The sequence below is a fragment of the Lissotriton vulgaris genome, chromosome 2_1 (genome assembly GCF_964263255.1).
Source record: "Lissotriton vulgaris chromosome 2_1, aLisVul1.2, whole genome shotgun sequence".
NCBI lineage: Eukaryota > Metazoa > Chordata > Amphibia > Caudata > Salamandridae > Lissotriton > Lissotriton vulgaris.
Genome location: NC_141687.1, coordinates 1,664,553,460 through 1,664,569,584, shown reverse-complemented (window position 1 = coordinate 1,664,569,584; position 16,125 = coordinate 1,664,553,460). Strand labels below are relative to the sequence as shown.

At 47.8% G+C, this 16,125-nt stretch overlaps 1 protein-coding gene across 8 annotated transcripts in view; it reads left to right on the top strand.

The window, feature by feature from the left end:
* The window catches only part of WDTC1 (WD and tetratricopeptide repeats 1), a 524,512-nt gene that overhangs the window by 185,462 nt on the left and 322,925 nt on the right, over window positions 1–16,125 (top strand). The window lies entirely within an intron of this gene.

Genomic DNA, 16,125 nt, shown 5'->3' with positions numbered 1-16,125 from the left:
CTGTTATGATTTGTGGCATTTCCTTGTGTGTGTAAAACTGAAAAAATTGGTCTACTATCATGGGTGAACATAAGTTGTATTTCTGATGGATACATCTGCCAGTGGATTCCTCACCTTGTGAATATCCCCTGCATTAGCAATATTCGGAAATTTTTTCCTAGCTCCTAACGCCGACGTGAACGATGTCACTGAAGCACAGCATCGTGCGCGCCTCTGCTGACGTCACTGAATCCATAATAGGACCCCGTCGGCGTGATGACATCAATTCCCTTTTTACCGCGTCGTCAACGCTAACCTTTTTTCTTGGGATCTTCAGTAGCTCGTTTTGGTTACTTTGTTACTGATACTTGTTTCGTGTTTAATCTTGTTTCCTGTATGTCATCGAGGAAATCTGGGTTCAAGCCCTGTGGTGCATGTGGAAAGTTAATGTCAATAACTGATCCGCACGAGGACTGTGTTTGGTGCCTATCGTCGGACCACGACGTCCAAGGATGCTCCAGCTGTAATAAGATGAACCCAAAGGCGCTGCGAGAGAGAGAGGCGAAGCTGCTCGTAGCAAAATTGAAGGAGAAGAGAGGTAGAAGGTGTTCGAGGTCTCGCTCGAAGTCGAGATCGGATTCGAGGTAGTCTTCGGGGCATGCTTCTCGTTCTAAGAAGAAGCACAAGAAGAAGCATGGGTCCCGGCGTCACTCTGGAAGAGAGTCGGATCCGAAGTCGAAATCTCCAAAACATCGACATCGGAAGGACTATGTCTCTCCTTCGACTGTTGCATCGAATCCGGAGTCGCAAGGTGAGCCTTCTCCTGTGGCTTCTCCGGAGCATTCCCCGGCTCCAGCTTCAAATCCTTCCCCGGCGCGAACTTGTGGATTTTTTTATTTTTGCGTGTTCGCGGGTTTTTTTTTTGTGCCAGACCGCGATGCGCCCTCTGGTTCATCACTGCCACCCTCTCGTTTTTTGTGCCCTTCTGCCCTCTGTACCACTCCTGTTTGTGCCCTTTTGCCCTCTGCCCAACTCGTTTTTGTGGTCTTCTGCCCTCTGCCCCACTCGTTTTTGTGCCACTCCCTCTGCCCCACTCGCTGTTGTTCCTTCTGCCTCTTGCCCCACTCATTTTTGTGCTTTTCTGCCCTCTGCCCCACTCGTGTTTGTGCCCTTTTGCCCAACTCGTTTTTGTGCTAATCTGCCCTCTGCCCCACTCATTTTTGTGCCATTCTGCCCTCCGCCCCACTCGTTGTTGTGCCCTTCTGCCCCTTGCCCCACTCGTTTTTGTGCCTTTCTGCCCTCTGTCCCACTCGTGTTTGTGCCCTTTTGCCCTCTGCCCCACTTGTTTTTGTGGTCTTCTGCCCTCTGCCCCACTCGTTGTTGTGCCCTTCTGCCCCTTGCCCCACTCGTTTTTGTGCCTTTCTGCCCTCTGCCCCACTCGTGTTTGTGCCCTTTTGCCCTCTGCCCCACTCGTTTTTGTGGTCTTCTGCCATCTGCCCCACTCGTTTTTGTGCCATTCTGCCCTCTGCCCCACTCGTTGTTGTGCCCTTCTGCCCCTTGCCCCACTCGTTTTTGTGCACTTCTGCCCTCTGTCCCACTCCTTGTGTTTTATTTTAGAATGGCGCCGGCAAGCTGCCAGCGCCATTCTAAAATAGTTACTAAGTTAGCTTCATCATGAAGCACTAATAGATAAAATAAAGCAGGTCCTCGAGTTGGAGCTCAAATTCAGTTAAACTCGAGCACCTGCTTCATTTTATCTATTAGTGCTTCCTGTTGAAGCTAAGTTAGTAACTATTTTATAATGGCGCTGGTAGCTTTCCGGCGCCAATCTAAAATAGGTACAAACACTCAGCTTGAACTTTTGCCCCCCGGATCCGTTCTGCTCGCGGATTTGCGGATTTTCGGCAAATTCGCGGGAATTCGCGGATCGCGAATTTTCCGAAAATCCGCGAGCGGAACGGATTTTGCACCCATGCTTAAAAGGTATCAAGCAGAGGAGATGGAGGAGAGAGAACTGCAGGAGTCTGAGGACTTGTTTGAAGAGATTAAAGAGGCAAGTGGCCTGGAGTTATCTCCGGAGTTGGAGCTTTCTTCGACTCCTGATGTCCCATCAAAGGTTGTCTCACCATACCACACGGTCATTAAAAAGGCGGCTGGGCTGTTGGATTTGAATTTGCCTACACCAGAGTTTAAATCTAATATATTAACGGAGGCGCTTCATTCTCCCTCTTCGGTTGTGGAGCTGAGGCTGCCATTTAATGAAGCTATTACTGAGCCAGTAATGGAGGTGTGGCATAAGCCCTTTTCGTCTCCTGCAGTATCAAAGGCTATAGCAAGAGGGTATAGGGTTGCTCCTGGGGATCCGGACTTTTTGTCATCACATCCATATCCTGAGAGTCTGGTAGTTCAGGCATCCTGCTCCAAGAAGTCTACAGGGGTCTTCTCTCAAGTACCAAGTAATAGGGAGTCAAAGAGATTGGACCACTGGCAAAAAAGGTTTTCTCATCGGCCAGCATGGCCTTAAAATCTACGAATGCGACATGCCTTCTGGGGCGTTATATCCACGTGCTTATGGACTCCGTGAAGCAGTTGGTACCAAAGATACCTGAGGAGGACAGGCAGAACTTCAGTGAGGTTCTAGCAGATACGCAGGCTGGCGCTCGCCAGAAAATCCAGAGCGGTTTGAATACGGCTGACTCTGTGGCAAGGGTCATGGGATCATCTGTTGCCACCAGGAGGGCTGCTTGGCTGAAGACTTCTGAGTTTACTCCTGATGTGTAGGCGACTTTGATAGATCTCCCTTTTGATGGTTCGTGTCTGTTTGGCAAGAAGGCAGACGCAGCCTTGGAAAGGTTCAAGGAAGGTAAGGCAACGGCTAGGTCTCTGGGTCTGCAAACCAGAGGTTCTTCGAATAAGAGTTTCAGAAGATTCGGAAGGTCTTCCTTTCGCTCCTACAAACAGTCACAGCAGCAGCAGCAGAATTACCTGTACAAATCCTACAGGAGCAGAAACAGGGGCCGTGCTCGAGGTCGTCAATTCTCCTCTTCCTCCACCTCCTCCTACTCTTCCTCTTCCCACCCCCCTCCTGCCACAGCAATGCAGCCCTAGATCCAACATTCTGGATCATGTTGGTCCTGTGGGGGGTCGACTTACTCTTTTTCTGCAAGATTGGGAATCGGTCACAACAGACCTTTGGGTTCTCAATCTTGTAGAGAATGGGTATGCTCTTCCCTTTCGGGAATTTCCCCCAAATTACCCTCCTTGTCAAGGATTTTGCAGGGAGGACCACCTACTTCTCCTGCAGGAGGAAGTTCTGGCGTTACTGAGGAAAGGTGCGTTAGAGGTGGTTCCGGAGCAAGAAAGGGGTTAGCGATGCTACTCCCGGTATTTCTTGATACCCAAGAAGGATGGCAGGCTTTGTCCAATCCTGGACCTCAGGATCTTTAACCTTTTTTTGAAGCAAGAGAAGTTCAAGATGCTCACCCTTGCGCAGGTTCTTGAAGCGCTGCAGCAAGAGGACTGGATGGTGTCGATCGACTTGCAGGATGTGTATTTCCACATTCCAATCCTGAAGTCGCACAGGAAGTATCTCCGGTTTACGGTAGGATCGCAACATTACCAGTTTGCGGTTCTTCCGTTTGGTCTTAATACTGCACCTCAAGTCTTCACCAAGGTGATGGCGGTGGTGGCAGTCCATCTCAGAAGGTCGGGGATACCAGTATTCCCTTATCTGGACGACTGACTGATCAAAGCAGAGTCGCCAGAGAAGGTGCCCCATCATCTGCAAATTCCAACTCAGTTGTTGTATAGGTTGGGTTTCTCGATAAACGTTCCCAAATCTCACCTAGTGCCCTCTCAGCGCAACCTGTTCATAGGTGCGGTACTGGATACCACTGTGTCAGGTATTCCCTCCTCCACAAAGGATTCTCGACATACAGGAAATGATTCCTTTATTTTACAATGGAGTGGTCGTTCCAGTCCTGAAGGTCCTTCGTCTGCTCGGTCTGATGGCTTTCTGTATTCTGTTGGTCAACCATGCACGCTGGCACATGAGGGTACTCAATTGGTGTCTCCGCAGGCAGTGGTATCAGCACAACGGAGATCTCAGGGAGTCAATCAGGATCTCCAGAGAAGCTGCAGCGGATCTGTCTTGGTGGAGGGCAATCTTTCTCAAGGAAAGCCCTTTCATCTCCCTCCATCGGTGGCCAAAGGGGAAACGGATGCATCCACTCTAGGGTGGGGTGCTCATCTGGGGGACCTGGAGATCAAGGGTCTTTGGTCTCCAGAGGAAAGGTTGCTTCACATCAACCTTCTAGATTTACGGTCTATACGTTTGGCACTCAAGGCCTTCCTCCCTTCCCCTTGCGGTCAGTCGGTACAAGTCCTGACAGACAACACTACTGCGATGTGGTATGTCAACAAGCAGGGAGGAATGGGGTCGCATTGCATTTGCAGGACCATCAGATTTGTCTCATGGCAAATCATCTGGCCGGAGTTCTGAATGTACGTGCAGACAATCTCAGTCTGCAGTTCTCAGCCGACCACGAGTGGAGGCTTCATCCAGAGGTAGTTCGTCACATCTTTCGGATGTGGGGAACCCCTCAGGTGGACCTGTTTGCCACTCAGGAAAATGCTCACTGCCCGGCGTTCTGCAGTCTCCAGTATCCGATGCAGGGAGCTTTGGGGGATGCATTTCAGTTGAGTTGGGACTCACAACTCCTTTACGCATTTCCTCCCATACCCTTGATTCCTCTGGTTCTGAGGAAGGTTCGCCAAGACCGAGCCCAAGTCCTATTGATAGCTCCAGATTGGCCAAGAAGGGTGTGGTACACAGATCTTCTCCACCTCTCCTCATGCCCTCCGCTCCGTCTCCCTCCCAGGGCAGACCTCCTCTGGCAGTCGCAGGGGCAGGTTCTACACCCCCACCTCCAGAGCTTAAACCTTCATGCCTGGAGATTGAATGGGGCAACCTGAATTCTTTTTCTCTCCCACCCAACGTGGTGGATGTTATTTTATCAGCCAGGTGGCACTCCACCAAGTCTGGCTATTCTTATAGGTGGTCCAGGTTTGTCTCATGGTGTGGATAGAAGTCCATTGACCCCTTGAAGGCTTTCTTGTCCGACATTCTTCAGTTTGCTCTCTCTTTGGCTCAGCAAGGATTTGCTGTAGCAACAGTGAAAGGTTATCTTTCGGCTTTGTCGACATTCCTTTGCCTGCCGGACCAGCCGTCCTTATTCAATCACCTATTGTTTTAAGGTTCTTAAAGGCTCTTACGAATACATTTACTCCCACTCCTTTTATTGTGCCTCAATGGGACTTGAATCGTGTCCTTCCTTTCTTAATGGGTTCACCCTTTGAGCCCTTGCACAGGTGTCCCTTGAGGTTTTTATCATTTAAAACGATCTTTCTGATTGCGATTACCTTGGCAAGGAGGGTAAGTGAGCTTCAAGCTCTAAGTTCAAAATCCCCGTTCTTGACTATTCATGCTGAAAGAATGGTACTCAGGACCAGGGCTGCTTTTCTGCCTAAGGTGGTAACTCCCTTCCATCTGGGGCAGTCGATTACCCTTCCTACCTTCTATCCTCCCACTCACCCTTCCAAGGAGGAGGAAAGACTTCACCGTCTTGTCCCTAAGAGGGCGGTGAGCTTCTACCTTGACAGAACCAGGGAGTTCCGAATTGATGAGCAACTCTTCGTGGGTTTCGTTAGCTGCAGGAAAGGCAGAGTGGTGCACAAGCGCACGCTGTCTAGATGGATTGTCTTGTGTATCAAGATATGCTACTCCCTGGCCGGTAAGGAACCACCAGAAGGTTTGAGAGCTCATTCTACTAGGGCAAAGTCGTCTACCTCTGCCTTGTCTAGGGGTGTTCCTGTAGAGGACATTTGTAGAGCGGCAACTTGGGCCTCCCTCCACACTTTTGCAAAGCATTACTGCTTGGACTCCGAGGTGAGGAGGGATGGCCATTTTGCTCGTTCTGTTCTCCAAAACTTTCTGGTATAGAAGGGTTGACACCCTCATCCGGGAGTGGGACTGCTGTGGGAATCTATTCACAAGGTGAGGAATCCACTGGCAGATGTATCCATCAGAAGAACAAGTTACTTACCTTCTGTAACGCTTTTTCTGGTGGATACAGTATCTGCCTGTGGATTCCTCACTGACCCACCTGTCTCCCCGTTGTCCACCCTTGTATACCTAGAATAGTTGCTATTGCTATTGTGCATGTTGTTTTTAAGGCAATGTCTTGTTTCGTTTTGCTCTTCTGCATTGTCCTCACACTGTGTGTGTTACCTTGATTATTTTGTACTATGTACGTCCGTGTGCCTCGAGGGCACGAAAAAAAGGGTGGAACTGATGTCATCACACCGACAGGGGTCCTATTATGAATTCAGTGACGTCAGCGGAGCCGCGCGTGATGCCGTGCTTCTGTGACGTCGTCCACGTCGGCGTGAGGAGCTACGAAAGAATTTCCGAATGTTTCTGACGCAGGGGGTATTCACAAGGTGAGGAATCCACAGGCAGATACTGTATCCACCATAAAAAGCATTACCGAAGGTAAGTAACTTGTTCATTGCAACTTTGTAAGCTAAATACATTTGTTTGATAGACATGTCAAACAGTTGATGTACTCTTCTGCTAATCAATTGTGAGTAGTCATGTTGCTTTGTTTAAAAAATGTCCCGAAATCCTATCAGACCTATTTTTTTCCCTCTTTCCCCCTCTCTTCCTCTCCCACTCACTCCAAGCATTTCCTGAAATTAGAGCCCCTAGGGAAATGGGATTTAAGATATAGTCTCATTCCTAATCTCCCTTCTAGATTACCAACCAAAGAGGGCTTGCTCTTTTTGCTAGAACTTTTCCTAACACTTGATTCATTCACTTCCACATCCACATCATACACCCTTGGAAGCTGAATAAATGTAAACCTTAATTAACTTAAGTGTTGAACCCTAGTGAAACCCTGCAATGGATAGTGACTGAGGAAATTAGGTCACTGGAACATGAAGCTCTGACTGCTGGACCAGAAGATGCCTATATGTGGTCAGGCAGAAAAGCATACTGAGACTGAACAGCGAACACACTGACAGTGAGACTTGGCCACACATCTTTTGCCATGTGGATACTATTCTACTGGTGCAGAAGTGCATGCACAATGGAATGGTGAAATACGTACACCTGGACAAGAAGCTGTGCCCACTAGACTATAAACTACACTTCCACCTGGAAACCCAGATGCTAGAAAAGGTTAACATGAACACTTGAATTCAATCAACACCTTACTAAATGTACAAGACATACTGACCGCAATGTAACAGAAAGAGAGACATTTCAAAAATGGTACATTAAAAGCTACAATGTACAGTGGGATAAATACAGTGAATCAGGAATATATGAACAAATGGTACAGGGAGATGTACACTGGGACAGGGTTCTGGTACATTGAGTGGGGGAGTACATGGACCCGGGTATTGAGAATATACTAAGACTAGGGCAGCCAGTGAGCTAACACTGCGCCAGAAAAATATAGGCACAAGTGCTAGAACATGGAGATACTACTATGACTTGTAGACTGGGAGATACAGGCCCAGGCACTGGGATAGACACACCAGGTTGCTCCCTGAGAGACAGACAGACACTGGTACCGGGAGGCACAGAGACCATGATGAATAAGGTGATTTGGAAATTTGTATAGGGAATAAGATCACCCTGTCCACTGGGATATGAAAACATGTAAGCTGTAATAAACACACAAACTTACTACCTCTCATGCTGGAGGCACGACATTTGGACTGGGAGAATGTGACCAGGTACAGTCCTTAAATAGTCTTGAAAGTGGTGAAAACAGTTCTCCACTTTTGTGGATCTGAGGCCATTTGTGGGGCTCATGAGGCATGTTAAAATTCGCCCAGATTTTGTTCCTTTTCATACTTTACACCCTACCCTAAAGTCGGGGGGGGGGGGGCTATAGAGTCCGTTCTAGGTGGCTGTTGCATTAACCACCTGATGGTACATTCTGTCAATTTTGAAGATGAAAGCCTGTGAGATGAAGAGTGTAGGTGGTAACAGGAGAGCAGAGACATGAGAGCAGATGCATGTGCAGTTGAAATGAGCCAGGAGGTGCTGGAAGAAGCAAGAAACACCAGAGTAGTAGAGGCGGAGAGATGTAGAGGGAGAAAGGAACATAGGAGACGGAAACATGAGAGCTGTGAAAGTGCTGAGCCAGATTGAGACTAAACTGCTGGATAAATTCTCTATATATCAGTTATCAGCGCAGTAGCTACCTACATTCAGTCTGCGATTTGACACTGGTGAGATGGGGTGAAGAGGTAGAGACGCTGAGGTTTTTTTGGCAAGTACTTAAGCCCTCCTGAGATCATAGTATGGGTGCAGTAACCTCTGGGTTTAGTAAGAAGACCATATTACTCTGGGCTTACATTACTGGTTGCATACTTGCAGGGAATATTAGAGATGAAGTTACACATAGGTTACTTTGAAGCACAATTCTTAACCTTTGGCTGCTATTTTAGTGCTTTCCTGCCCTTTTTTCTGTACGGGGCGGTGAAGATTCCAGGGCTAACAGGTACTGGATATGAATAAGAATCATTAGTGCTCATCTTTGGGGCGGAAATGTCCTCTGCATGTAAATGTAAATGTATTGCTATTTATATAGCGCACGTATCACCCGAAGGCATCAAGGCGCTTGCCTTGGGAACCCGTCCTGGTATTCCCCTGTGAGATAACCCCAGCAGGGTATCCACAAGGTGAAAGCCAGGCATCCCGCGGCGAGGGGCCGTAGTGGAGATTAAGCAAGCTATTGCCCAGAGTCGCAGAGTGTGAACCCGTGAGTCGAGTAGGCACCAGAACGAGAATTATTGAGTCCGTGGAATTTTTGAGCCCAAGACCCGCCGAGGCGGGGAATTGAACCCTGGTCCAGGACCTATCTCAGCTTCCGGGTCTGCCGCCTCTAACCCCTGAGCCACACTTCTCCTCCGCATGGTAAAGGCATATACCCCTGCCCTATGTGCCAAACTGTATTGTTGTCTGGTCCCTAATGCAGATTTATTTTTTCTGTCGTAGGCAAGTCGGATCATGCGTGTGCGACATGGCATAGGCCTGTCTTTTGGATTGCGGTCTTGTTGGACCGGGAGGGGTGCCCAAAGCGCTGCCCTCATAGGGATGAAAGGCAACCGCCACCACCAGGAGTTAAACAGCATGAGCACGGTGATGGAAGCATACCATGTAATGATTAGTAGTGACCGGCCCTTTTTACCCTGAGTCGCCGGAGTGAGGCCTAAAGGCTCACTCACCTTTTTATGTCTCGCCCTGGCGAAAGCATGCTCTCGCCGCGAGACTATAGCTGTCGGCTCAGCCGACAACGAGGGGAGACCAGAACTGGCCACGCGCACATTGAGGAGCATGGGCGAGTCGGATTCCATCACGCGCCTTGGGATTGGGTCGCGCGCGTGAGCTTGTTTCCATGGCACCTGGTTCGGGCCCCTCGCTCCTTGTTTATTATGTTAGCGGGCATGCCTTATTTTTTACTTTTCAGTTTTACCCAGAACGCATACCTCACTTTATGAATAACACGAGCGTACACTTTTAACAATGCGCTCGTGGCTCTCAGCCAGTCACCCCCATCCCGCCCCCGGGCGCCCTCCTTAATGTTTCATTCGCCCGCCTCCTTGCCTGCCTGTCCGGAGGTAGTCATACTTTTCAGGAGACTCACAGCCTTGGCAGCTGCTGCGATGGTGGGCGCGGGAGAAGACACAGGCAGGAGAGGAATAAAACTGCGCAGCCGGGCCGGGCATCTCAGAGAGGAAGAGTGCTGCCAGCTCCTACGACCTCACTGGCAGAGCATTCCTTGTGTGGGCAGCAGAAGCACCTACTTAACTTGCCCCTCTGTCTGGTCAGCAGAGGGTGAGGCTTGCGTACACACCTCCTTGTCCAGGCAGCGAGGCTCAGGTTTTTTATTTTATTTTATGAGTTTTTATATAGCGCGGACTTTACCCGAAGGTGTCGGAGCGCTTCACAAAATGGTACACAATTCCGTCCCCCGTCCCCCTCCTCAGGTCTACACAGGTTCAGGGACGGCTCCTGTGATGCACAACTCCCAGTCAGAGGTGTGCGACGGTCCACGCGAAGGCACAGACACCTCCACAAAACTGGTGCAGTGGTGGGTGTCTGTCTTCAAGCACAAGGACCACAGCGCAATGTACGGCTCGTTGCGTGGGCCCTTGTCTGTGCACTGCTGCGGTGTGTGCCCGTGCAGTGCAGGTCTCAGCACTGCCCGAGGATTGTTAGTATCGGGCAGGGAGTTGTGCAGCTGGTTTAATGGTAGTGATCACCACTATGTGAGGGCATTACATCAGAGCTCTTCCTGCTATGCGCAGAGTCACTGAGCCTGACGGAAGAAACATTCTCTCCCAGCCCCAGCAAGGCCAGCAGGCAGGTTACCATCTACCGGGTGTTTGTTAAAATGTCAGCGCACTCTCCTGTTGCCCAAGTGTTAAATTCCAGGCTGCGCATCAGGCCAGAAGGCTTCGACTTGTTTTCCTTGCTTTGGTACTTGCTGCCACAGGTTTTTGATGGCTAGTAAGGATTAAAAACACCAGCAGACAAATAAACTAATTTGAACTGGACGAGTTACTCGGACACGGAATCAGGAAACATGAGAGCCCTGAAAAATCACCAAATATCCCAACGGCTCTTCTATTTACAAGACGAATGAGTAAATGATCCGTGGTAAGAGTGAGGTATGCCTCTAATCTTTTGATTATTTTTTGGAAACTGAAGATGTCAATTAATACTAATTTGCCTCCGTAGCAGAGGAAAATAAAGTGTTTTCAAAAGCAGTACTCAGTACTCACAGTTACCCTTCATTGAAGCATTTACAATTTAGCAGATACGGGGATAACTGCGAAACAACAAAATAAAGTAGTCTGCTCAGGATCACGCAGTTCGCAGACCTCGCAAGTGCTGGTGCCATAGCTGAAGCACTAACCACTGGTTCACATCTCTTTCACCGAATGCAAAACCTCAGTCTTGATAGCCTCTGTTTACACCCATTATAGCCTTGCCGCAGCATCAAAGGCACAGAGGTGCTGGTGATACAGTTGGGGCTCACCGCGGTCCCCGCTTTGGGGTGCCCGTCTGCCATCACGAGAGAGAGTTCTCCAACATGTTGCCTGCCTTAGAAACCCTGCAGGAGTCCAGCTGGAGAAGTTGTAGGATGGGAGAGGTTTTCCTGTGGTTGAGGACAGGCACAGGGAGGTGGGTCTCATGAGATGGACTTCCCCACCTCCTGAAGGTAAATATACTCCAAGAACGAGCAGCAGTAGTGGGAGGGCACAAGGGAAGCCATCATTTGATCAAAGGAACGAAGATGAGCAAGCCATTAGCAGCCCTCAGCAGCGGCACTTTACTAAAAGCTAAATTTTCAGCGCTGACATTAACTAATGTGTGTGGATTAAAACCAAATGCTTTGTACTGTTGCCCCCAGTTATTTCTGCTCCGCGTGCTGGTTTTCACGGACAGGGACCTTGTGTTGCGTAAAGCCTGATATACCTATCGCATCACCACAGCTTCACTCAGCTCCACCACAGCATCACTCAGGGGCACCACAACATCACTATGCGCTACCACAGCATCACTGAACGCTACAGCATCACTCGTCGCCACCACAACATCAATCAGCCCCACCACAGCATCAATATGTGCAACCATTCAAAAAAACCTTGTTAAAATATGTTCTCTCAATGTTTCAAGCTTTATTACAAATGTCACAAAAAGATGTTAATATTTCACTTCTGTTCTTGGATTTTCGTCACAATAAAATACACTTAACATAACCTACATAAAAGTTATTTACAAAAGTTTAAGCTATTGCCATTAAAAATTACAATAACTTTTATTTAAGTATTCATTATTAAAAATAAATTAAAAGCCATTGTTATTTGTAATATCAATACATGTAAGTCACGTAAATACAACACATATTGCATTACAAATGCTATAGGTGTCACATTTGCGAAAGTTAAAACTATTGCATTGTAAATGACAAAGGTATTCATTTTGCTATTTTCAAAACCAACACGTAAATAAAAAATGTCATTTACAATACCAATAGCTCAAACTTTCCTAATGCGAGACCTATTGCATTGCAAATGCTTGTTTAAAGGTTCTGCTGCTATGTGTTTAACTCGCCCTTGGCCTACATCAGGTTGATGTAAAAGTGCATGCATAGTGAAAACATGTGCTGAGTGCATGCAAATGCGCAAGACCTACTACACAGGGTGCAGTGTGGAACAGTGTGCACATTGTAAACGTGTGTGCAACGGCAGAGGGTGTTTAAAGTAACATACCATGAAGCAGTACAGAAATACTGTAGTATTGAATGTATGCGGAGTGCAGAAATGCCTGCACTGGTACATTGCAAGGAGGATCTTTGGTTCCATTTTGGGAAGCCCAGGTCTGCCTGGTGAAAATACGAGAAGTAGAGGAATCTCCCCCAGACAGAATTGTATATTGCTGCATTCCTGGAAGCTGGGTGGGACAAGCAGTAGGTGACTACGGGGAGCCGGACTCCATGTGCATTTCAAAAGGCTCTTTGATTTAATGACAGATCACAAGCAAAGAGTCTGGAAACAGCTCCGGAAGAGTGGGGTGGGGCTGATAGGGGAATCCTAAATGGTAGGGCTGTGGGCCCGGGATTAACCTTTGATGCACAGATCACTGTGACTGACATCCAGGTTTGAATTTTGGTCGCTCCTATGAATCATGTGGGTTAATCAGTTTCGAAGTTCTGCCTGCTGTAATAGACCTTTTTCCAAAGGAAGTATGAGGGGGAGAGATGGCCATGTCAAAGAAGTAGAACCCCAACATAAATCGTCAAAGGTTCAGACCCTATATCGCAGTTTGTGTCTGGAAAAGAAATACAAGTAGGTGAGTCTGAGAACCCATACTTTGTCATCTGCCGAGCAGCCAGCTGGGCTGCATGTGGAGGGGTGCTTTGCAAGACTTCTGACTGTGACCAGGACTGGGGGCCTAGACTGCTAGTCTCCTGCTGGGGACCTCACTCAAAACCAAGATGACCTGCCCTGGAAGCTGGAGTATCAGTACCTGAATGCTTTCCAAGACGGGTGTGCCCGTGAGGAAGAGAAGGGTGTTGGAGGAAGCCATATCCAGAGTGGAACCGAGACGTGTGGGGCTCCACAGGGAGGTGTGAGGAGCTGTGCCGCACCGATCATGTGGTTACCCGTGTACGGTGTTGTAAAGTCTGGTGACCCTGTATGGTAGGAGGGGCTACCGTGCATCAAGGAGTGTGCTGCACCAATCGGGCCATTGCCCGTGTGCAGCGTTGTGGAAGTTTGCGACCCCGTATGCCTGGAGGGTCCGCCGTATACCAAGAAGCGGTGCTGCATCGAGCTGTCACCCATGTGTGGGAAGTTTACGCACCGCATGTGCCAGGAGGGGCCGCTGAAGAGGCAACCTGTATGCCATGAGGGGCCACTAAAAGCGCTGAGGCCAAAGGTTCGGGTCATTGTCCGTTACCCAAATTGCTGCTACGACCTATACAAGGAAGGCTTTGTATCCTCGGAGCCCCGAGGACAGAGGAGACGCCATCTGAGCCCCACCGGAGCCAGGAGACTGTACCCATCCCTGAGAGAGAACAAGACTTACTGCATGTGTCTGGAGTTGGAACAAAGTCCGATCATCAGGACGCTAGTAAGCGCAGCTCAGAGAGAGCTGGCACCTGCCAGGAGCTGTGTGTGCAGCCTGACTTTGCCGATTGGGCCAGGAATGCACTGCACTACTGCCAGGGTTCGTACCACCGGAGCGGGTAAGCTGAGAACTAGGCCTTTGGTTTTTGCAACCCTACTTGAATTTTAAGTGACTACACCTTATTGACTCTGTCCCAGAGGGGGAACCCAGTAAACAGGGCATAGTAGTTTACATTCCATGGATGTTGCTTCATGTGAGGAAGGAATAACACCACACCAGTTACATGGCAACATGGTAGCCCGGAGTTGGCCTGACCTCTAATAAGGTGCCTACCTCAAGGGGGGACTGTTATTGTTTTATTGAAAGTTGTTTGCCTTTTGCATGTGTAGAATTAGAATTGAAATACTTTTGTGCAAAATAAGTATTTGACTAGACATTGATTTGTGTGTGCTGCGTGCATATTGAATTAGGAGTCATGTTCACTGATCTGTATCTACACTTCCTGCCGAATGAGCCTTGACTGCTCGTGCTACACTACCTAACAGAGTCGGTGCAGAAGGGGGTGCTTGGCCCAGTTGAGCAGGATTCATAGTATGGTGGGCCGGGGACATCAGGAGCAAACAGCCTCAACCACCTCGGTTGGGCCCAGTAACCCCTGCTGGCCCTGTGGCCCTCTGACCCTCTGAACGTGGTTTGAGCACTTACCTAACGTTAAGAAATATTGCACACTTTACCCAATAGAATCTGGGGAAACATTCAGCTGAAGAGCCCTTCTGCCATAGGAGTATTTTTGTAAGACCTAACTTGAAATAAAGACACATATGAGTCATAACAACCAGCTTGTTCTTAAGACAGTCTCAGAGACGGTAAGGCAAGAAGTGGGAAATGTGGACATGCACTGGGAAGGGAAGGCCCAGATATTTGTACTGCTACAGAGATCCATACATGCACACTCTATCTTTTGTTCTGGGACAAACAGACCCTAACCATGGACACTTAGGAGGAACAGACACAGTTACACTGTCATTCACTGTGACAGAAAAACATTCTCACACAACACCCCCCACCACCACTCCCACCCTCTCTCTGTGTTTAATTCTAAAATAGGGAGACTGTTTCTTAGGTAGGAGTGACATACAAAACGTAACTGAAACACAAGCATCACAAACATTCATTGATCACATTTCATAAGTTTGAGAGGAAATGTATCTTAAGTAGCTCATCACTTGTTTTCTAGCTCCTTCTGTCCCACAAACTGGTTTCTTTAAATCTTATATTTTCCATTTGAACCTGTAGAAACACTGAAGTAGAGTCTTTTGTGTTATTCAGTAAGGCGTTTCCAAAAAATGGTATTGCTGCTAATGTGTATTCAAAACCAGCAACTGTTTTGGCTTTGTTTATCATTTTGGTAGATTTCAGCCATGCTAACTAGTGACGTTAGGCTGGTGACTTGTAAAACTCTGTCCTTAGTTGCTTTACTTTAACTAAAATAATCTGCAATCTTCAAACAATGTTGGCAGAGTGGGCCCTTCATGGCAGTCTGCAAAGTATCAATTGGTCCTGTGGACTAGTGCTTTGTTTCTTTTAATAGTGCTTTTTGCCATCAAGCTCAAAGTATTTTGTCCTACTTTGCTAATCCTGCCTCAGGAGGCTGGAAAAGCAATCAAGTTTTTCTGAAAATGAGCTGTGGGGTTGCAGTTTATTTCAAGGAATCCCCATCGGTGCGGTTGTTTGTGTTGATAGCACTTTTTGAGTATACTTCAGACAGCCATTCTAGAGCAGAGTCTTACTTTTCCAAATCTATGTTGAAAAATTATTTGGTTACTATTAAAATAGTCATCTTGGGTTCTATACTGGGCCATTCTGCTTGAACGTAGTCCCACATTGTGAAGAAAAAGCGTCTTGTAGGTGAGAATAAATTGCTCACAGTGCAACTTCACTACTATTAGTTCTGTTCCCCTACCATTTGTTCTGCCTATACTGGTATATGTATACTACCCTGATTGGTAGAGCTATGCAAATCTCAGGAAATGAAGCCAAGCAGGATTGTGGTAATTAAAGCTACCCCTGCATTCATTCTTCATTATTTAGTTCTACGGCACAGAATCCGGCCCTCCATCAAGAGAAGTATATATGATGTATATGAAGGAAAATGATGCTATGGATGAACTGTATCTAAAGTGCTTTGCCAAGTAACTTATGTTTAATTTAAAGTTACATTGCTACCGAGACCAACTTTTGAGTCTTGCCCATTGCATGTTAGGGAATAGAAAGCTATTTTCCTATTGCTGCTAGCAGGTAAGCAAATTAGATTGGCCATATTTGGTGTGGGATTTGGGGGCATGGGGGTGCAACCAGAACCCGTCATTTGCAATTTGAGTCTGGAGGGAAGGGTCACTTTTGGTTACACCAGAAATTGGATTATT